The following is an 8,198-nucleotide window of genomic DNA, read 5'->3' on the forward strand; positions in this document are numbered from 1 at the left end:
TGTTTCTGCTCACCTGATGTCTGGATATATTTACTTTTAGTTTCATTTCTGATCTCTACCCACTCCTAAGGCAAATATCTGATCTTAGGTCTTTAAATGCTCCACGAAATGTTCACGTAAAAGTGGAGTTATAGAGAACGACACAGTTTTTATCAGCGGTCAAAAGAAGCTTCAGTAATATAGTGAAGTAGCACCAACGTGTTAAATCTGCTGAGGGGGGATTCTTGGAACTTTAAACTTTCTATATTTTGCCAAATGGACAACAAGAAAACCTGCGTCTGGTCGGTGTTAGACACCAGCTTAACGGGATTTAGGGCTTCTTGTGGGCGCTGATTTAAGTTTAACCTCAGAAACTGGACCTACCAAACAGCGGCCAAGTCAGACCCACAGAGCTTCATTCAACGTTCTGCTGGAGATCATCTGTGAGGAACAACTTTGAGCGTTTGGTTTCCTGCTGATGTGATCCAGGTGTGAGGACGCCTCGCTGGTGGCAGAAAGGACTCGAAATGTTTGGAGTTTCTGACACCAGCGCTAAATTTTACTAATGCAAACGGAATAAAAGCCCAGTGTAGATGAGCTGGGAGCCTTTTTGTACTTCAGTGAGGTTTGCTTAATTTTCCCTCTTTGTGTGTTTTATGAATGCTTGTTTCTCATTTCGTGTTTTTCTGTTTGATGAAGTCAGGATGAGCTCCAAACCCTGAACCAGTCACTAGAAGACCGAACTGTCTGCAGAATATTCTTCATCAAGCCACTAAAACGCAAACAAAATAAAACAGAATTCAGCTTTCTTTTTTGAAAGCTCTGCTGGTAGAATCATACAATGGGTTTTCTAGCAGAGTGAGTTCAGCAGCTCCACCAAGGCCAGAGGAAGTGCACAGCTAATGGCTGCCCTCCTTCCCTCCCGCTGAAATCAATAGGGTCAGTCCCCAGTGTTCGGCCGGACCTATCGACTGTTCTAACCTCTTAATGGAGATGAGAGGGAGGAGGAGCACTTATTGAGCTATTTGGAGGTGTTATTTCGATTTAAGCCGAGTCCTGCCTCCACCCACAAACCTTCAGCGCAGCGTTCTGGCAGACGACCGTCAGAGGAGACGGAACCAAACTGAACAGCAAACCTGCGAGCAGACACAAGAGCTGCAGGTGAGCACCACATCGACATGAATATCCACCTTACAAACACTTTCCTTTCTTTTCTTTTAGTACAAGTCGCTGCCAAACAACTCAGTGATCGCTTCATGAGGATGGCTTTTTCAGACTGAAACCTAAAACATACATAAACATGAAACATTCACAATACATCCAATGAGAACGATCATAAAACCATCAAACAGACCACGTCAGCCTTTAAGCAGGAGCTGCTCGACCCAAACGGATCAGAGGCTCATCAGTTTCCAAAACTCTTACTGTGATTAGATTTTCCACATTCAAGTTTAATTTCTGCACCTTAAAGCACAAAACAGGTTTCAGCAACAAAGAGCTTCACAAAAGCAGAAAACACACAGAAAAACAAAAACCTCCACAATAAGAGCTCCAGACTCCATCCATTCACCTGGTTAGTGACTGTAACCTGTCCAAGATGCTCAGATCACGTCTCACTGATACAGAAAAGTGAACACGAGTACGATGGATTAACACCATGAACTCTATAAAGGACGACTTGGTTTTTCATGGTAATATTCATGTTTTGTAAAAACAAACGAATGTTGGACACACACGTTGGTCCACTAGCAGGTAAAACAGGCTTTTCAAAACAAAAGTCATCAGACATCCGTTCAGTATAAATAGACGTTGTCATGACAACCACAGCTGCAAACGTCACACGTACTAAATGTGACTTCTCACCAAAACTCCTGCAGAAGGTTCGGTTTTGAGACCTGCAGTGCATCCTGGGAGTGTGTGAGATGGTTCAGTCAGGATGGGCCCTAACCCTAACATGTCCAGCAGGACCCTGGTTTAGATGTCCAACGCCTTCATGTGCTCACTGATCTACTGAAGGAACAACATCTGCTTCATCCCAAAGTCAGTCCCAAAAATCATTCTTTATTTTCACTTGGTTGGTTTCAGGTCAGATAAAAATGATGCAACAACACACAAAATCATCCATCCATCCATCCATCCATTATCTACACACCGCTTAATCCTCATGAGGGTCGCGGGGGGGCGGAGCCTATCCCAGCCGACTCAGGGTGAAGGCAGGTTCACCTGGACAGGTAACCAGTCTATCACAGGGCTACACTTAGAGACAGACAACCAAGCACACTCACATTCACACCTACGGACAATTTACAATCACCAATTAACCTCAGCATGTTTGTGGACTGTAGGAGGAAGCCGGAGAACCCGGAGAGAACCCACGCTGCACGGGGAGAACATGGAGACTCCACGCACAAAGATCCCGGGTGTCCTCACCGGGACGCCAACCGGAGACCTTCTAGCTGCGAGGCAACCGTACCACCTGGCCACCGTGCAGCCCCACACAAAATCAGTGTCTCGTTAATAGAAGTTACATGAACACGATGTGGAGCTTCTTGTTCTGATGTGGAACCTTCTTGTTCTGATGTGAAACCTTCTTGTTCTGATGTGGAGCTCCACGTAGGAACACGTTCACTTTAAAGCGTGTTCTGTTGTTGTTGCCTCCATCAGGGTTCTACCGTCACTGTGCAGAACGATGCGTGTGAAGAGTTTTTATATCTCTTCCTTGAAGAAGGAAAAGTTTCTCTGTGCTCATCCAAGTTCGGCACGTGTACGCACGTCATATTGTGACACCACAAGCCAATCCTGGTCCAATTTGCAGGTTATACAAGTGTGATGTGGAAGCATGAATCATCCAGCTCACATGTGCCATACGTTCACAGGCTGTGGACGTAGTTAATCAGGGAGAAGGTGCAGATTTAATGTGAAGACTTTTTAACAGATAAGACAGAAAATAGCTGTGGATGTGTCACTCATATGCCTGTGATGATAACAGCAGCCACATAAACTACATGAACATGTGAAGGCTGTTGGACTCGGTGTTCTCCGTCTGTCTGCTCGTCTCTTTCCTTCTGCGTACCTGAACCTTGATGTCTGACTTTAAAGCTGCTTCATATGGATTCCTGCGGTCCGTAGAGCAGAATTAGTGAGGTAAAATTCAGACCACATTCTCTTTCCTAACAGCGCTGACGTCAAACAGCTCTGCAGGAGCTGTGAGAAGCCCAAGGTGACACAGAGATCAGGGTCTGATTGATGCACAGCTCCTGGATCAGGTGATATTAAAACAGGCTTCCTCTGCCTCGCCGGCGTCTGCCGTCTGTGTTATTGTGTCCCGGCTCAGCTCATTGCTTTAGTTAATTTGACAGGCTCAATAAACGTGTCACCCTTAAATGGTATTTTCTCAGAGTCAGCCAGGCTGAACCGCCGCCCCGTCCCGGTACAAGTGAGGGAGGTGACCCGGAACCCTCTGTGACCGGCAACACGCTAACGACGGAGAAGCCACCTCTGTGCCTGCACGCTGATGCAGGTTCTGAGAGGAAACACGTCACCCAGCAGCTCTTTAAACCTTCTTTGGAGTTTTAATGTTTTCATTTGCATCACATACTGTATAAACACGGCGTGTGTGTGACAGCGTGGAGGCGAAACCGGGAGAACGAGCGCGCATATGTTCAGCATCTTAAATGGATGTTCAAATGTGGGTGGGGGGCAGGTGCTGCTACAGCCTCCAGGGAGCTGAGGAGTGTGTGTGTGTGTGTGTGTGTGTGTGTGCGTGCGTGTGCGTGTGTGTGCGTGTGTGTGGAAGTGGATGCCAAAATCACTCTTTAATGACTCGGGGGCTGTGCTCCCGTCGTGCTCGGGCCCCTGAGATCCTACGTGGCTCATAAATAAGCTCCTTATTTGCACAATGCGCCTCCAGCAACCTCAGGATGATGAGAAAGTATTTCTTCAGATGGGATATTGATTCAAGAGCACGCAGGACACAACACTTTGGGCAGGAATGGATTCCTGATTGGAATCCCCAAAGTAGGACAGCCGAAGCAGAACCCCAGAGGAGTCGCTCTTTTAAATATAACTTCAAACACAGAGAAATATTTTTGGGGGGGATTGAGAAACAGTTTGAACTTAAAGCAGCCTCCACCTGCTCTGTGTAGTCACATACATCCACATGTGAGCTGTCCATGGCGCTCAGTGAAGGATCGCTGCGTAACACGACCACGGGCGTGTTCGCCGAGCTGCACACAGATATGCAGGATGCAGATAACGCCCAACGTGGCACCACGGAATCCAAGACGTGGTGGGATCCTGTTCTATAAGTCACACTTCTACACGAATACTGGGCAACAATCCCCCCACAACAGACTCCAGATCAGCGCCTATTGGTTTGGAAAGCAGCAGCAGGATCCTCCTCCTGCACGAGTCAGGAAGCATGATTGGTTGCACATGCCAGCCTTCAGCACTATCACCACAGCTGGTGTATATTTAGCCGGCCGCCACCCCCTCCCCAGCCCTCCGTCAGCCCCTTCTTCCTCCCCACACCTCCGTCTCCTCTCCTCACACGCCTCCTACCACCTCGCCAGGAAGTGCGTCATCAGCTTGTCAAGGGGGAGCCTCTGGGGCGAGGCAATCTAATATTAGGAAGTCAGAAACTCTCCTTCATCAGGCCTCCTTCTGCATCGCACGCACAGAAAGATGCTCAGAACACCAGCGTGTGATGCAAGACAATGTGCACGGAGCTCTGCAGAGGCAGATATGTGCACGTAGCGCACACACCGTTCCTTCCTTTGTCTTCTCCTGTTCTTTGTCCAAGTTGACCGATTTCAAAGTGGAGCAATTTCTGGTTTGTTCTCTTTCAAGAAGATGAGTCATGAGCACATCTTAGAATAAGTTCTATCACAAGCTCCCCGTTGCTCAGAGTTAAACATGCGTCTGATGTCTGCTGGGATCCAAAGAGGAACTCTGACCTCTGACAAACATCTGCTTTCACGCTGAACTCTGAGGCTGTAATTTATCGTTACACAACAACAGTGTTGAACTCAAGCAGAAAAGGAAAATCAACACTTGTTGCCTTCTTTCCTCTCCAGCAGCACAGAGGCCAGATCGTTTTGTTCCTTCTCTCTGTCACAAGCAAACTCTGCATTTGTTGTTTAAAATGTGTGCGACCATCAGCTCAGCGTGTGAAGGGAGACGACATACACTGTAAAACAGCTTCTCTCTCTGGTGTCCTGATGTGGATTCATGTTTGGACCAAAGAGTTCTGCAGGACAAGCTGATCAGAACACAGCAGCACCGGGAACATGGATGGAGGAGACAGGGGGGCAGATTTTTCTGCAGCGAAGGCACCTGGAATAAAATGTGTGTGTGTGTGTGTGTGTGTGTGTGTGTGCCAGTACCTCCCTATTCAGCCTCGCCTCTTATTGCCCTGTCACCAGATGGGAGCGAGCAACAGAAGTGTGTGTGTGTGTGTGTGTGTGTGTGTGGTTAGAGGGAGGGGGTATTTCCCAAAACCCGAGCATCAGGCCTCCTTTTGTCCTCCAGCCTGTCACCGATGGCTTCACAGTGGGGCGACCAACACTCTCCAAATCTCATTAAAACGTGCGAGATGGGGGGAGGACTTCCACGTCTAGTGGGTCTGCAGCGACTCGGTCTGAGCTGTGTGGAGCTCCGTACGTATCCAGGCATGTTCTGTTGAGCTACCGGTTCCACGTAGACTCAGACTATCAAGCTGAACCACAAACACACTTCCTTTGATGCTTTATTGATTTCATGCTGTCACCAGCTCTTGCACATCTGATTTCATTAGTTCCAGTGATGTGACACTGATAGAGAGGTCTCAGAGCAGAAGAGCTCACCAGGATGAGGCTATCACTGTTGTTCTGCGTTTAGCCAGAACTCACAGCGGCTCCACTGATGGATCTTCTCACTCCGCTGTCCGTGGATGTCTGCTGTGTTCAGTAACACCAGCCCTGACTGCAACACGTCGGTAAACAACCTGAAATCTTCAACAAAAGGCCTTTTATTATCTCATGTTAAGCCATTTACCATAATTGCCGGTATGAATGGCAGCACACCGAGCCCTCATTGTTCATCCTGCAATTTACCCATTAGGGCCAGAAATTGCTTTAAAATTGCCGGCAATTACTTCTCATCTGCAGCAGAAACCACACACTTGCTCCTCAATTGAACCAAAGTGCTGAGTCCAAGCTCGTTTCTCTCTCGGTTATTGACTTCCTGCAGCCATTTTTAACGAGGATTTAACGGCACGTATTTGCATCCACCTAATGGATTGTGTTTTGTGTCACTGCGGTGATAAAATATGTCTGCGCGGCGCCTTTAAGAGGCGAGCCTGTGAGAGCAGACACCTTGGGACGAGTGTGTGGGAGAAAAGGGACAGACAATAAACAAATAGGATAAAACACACAGGAGACGCTGCCTCTGATATTTGCCACCGAAAAGATCACGGAAAGATGAGCAGCTTGATATTTCACATGAACAAAGAGAAAATGAGGAAAATTAAACCCAGATCAGTGACATTTTAAAGTTGTTTTGTGTCTTTTGTTGGGAGATTTTTCTGTGAGTGACTCCAAAATAAACTAATATGAGTCATTTATGCTTCAAAATGCTCCTCGGCTGCAGAAAACCAGCTGCTCGCTGCGCTCACACTGTTGCCTGCATTAATGGCATCCCTGAAGGGAAACTCAGTTCTGTCCTGAAATCTCTATTTGTCTCATTTTCTTCACATTACAGAAAATCTTCTCGTTCTTTGGTGAATGTTTTTTTAATGAAACACCTTCAGTGTGATCCCACCATCAGACATTACTGACTCCAGTAAGTGTATTTAAGACTGACGCCTGCAGTCCTGTTCAAACACTGAAGCTTTACCTCGCGGCTCCTGATTGACACGATATCAGCCGAGGACGAGATAACACCTCTCAGACTAATGCACGCTAAGTAAGGGCTGCAGAGAAGAGTCAGATGAAAAGGATAAGATAATGTCATGATATTTCTTTCATCATATCAGCTTCCTTTGTTATGTGCTGCCTTCCTTGGGCTCTCGCTCCCTCCCTCGTGCTCTTGCTCACTCTGTCACTGCTGCATGGTGACTCAGACACTGCAGAGATGCTCCATCTGAATGATATACCGGATGAGTCACACGCCGATCGGACACTGTCCATTTCTGAAAAGTTTTTTTTCTACACGCACAAGCGCACAAACGCTGCACAAACAGGCGTCGGCAGGTTGCAGCCTCTGAACCGGTTGTACAGTGCATCCACTCACAGTCCTGCAGACCTACAGACAGTCAGCTGTCATGATGGACACATCAAACACCGGTCTGCAGGCTCTCCTCTGCACCGACACACAGCAGTGAATCAACAGGCTGATTTTAATGGTGTTCCCTTCACACCGCTCTGACCGCCGCTGCACACGTGCAGTAAATCTATCAATCCACTGCTCACAGAGGGCCAGCTTCTGGTTCATCCCTTCACTCTCTCTGTCCATCTGTCAGTCTTTCTCCCTTCTGCTCAGACGGAGAGCCGACACACTTGGCATTTAAGGTTTTAAACCACTTGAACACCTTATTTTCTGGCCTTACACACAAACAAGACACATGCAGAGTCTTTGCTGCAGGAGCTTCAACAAGTCAGTCGAGCTCAACAGCTACAACCTGCAGCCAGTGGAGGGAAGTAACTACCACCGTTTACTCGAGTACTGTACAGAACGGCTGCTGCTTGATTTCAGTTTTTCCTTTCTATTCTACTTTAGGACATTTTCTTAACTGTGTTTTTTACTCTGCTGCATGACGGAGTGTTTCTACGTTCACGCTGATTTTACTCCTTAAAGCCGGCGTACATCTCAGTAATGAATAAAGTTTGGCAAAGCGCCTTAACGGATGCCACCTGAGTCAGCGTTCGGTGGCAGCTGCTACTTTAACGTCTGAATCATGTTCGTGGTCGGGTTGAACTGTGGATAGTGCAGCTTTTTACAATACATATGAATGAATGGAGTAAAAAAGATGATGAGCCTGATTCTGTTCTCTGTTTTCTCAAACTAGCTGATGTCTAATGAATGCTAAGTTCATGCCATTCATGAAGGACTGGATGCATTTACAGAAAACAACAAAGGCAGACGCTGAACACTCGACAGCATCTTCATCTGAAAGGATGTTCAGGAAAAATCATTTTGTTCAGACATTTTTGAGGCTGGAGTGAATTATATTATATTGTATT

Source organism: Stegastes partitus, unplaced genomic scaffold, assembly GCF_000690725.1.
Source record: "Stegastes partitus isolate 25-593 unplaced genomic scaffold, Stegastes_partitus-1.0.2 Scaffold744, whole genome shotgun sequence".
Lineage (NCBI taxonomy): Eukaryota > Metazoa > Chordata > Actinopteri > Pomacentridae > Stegastes > Stegastes partitus.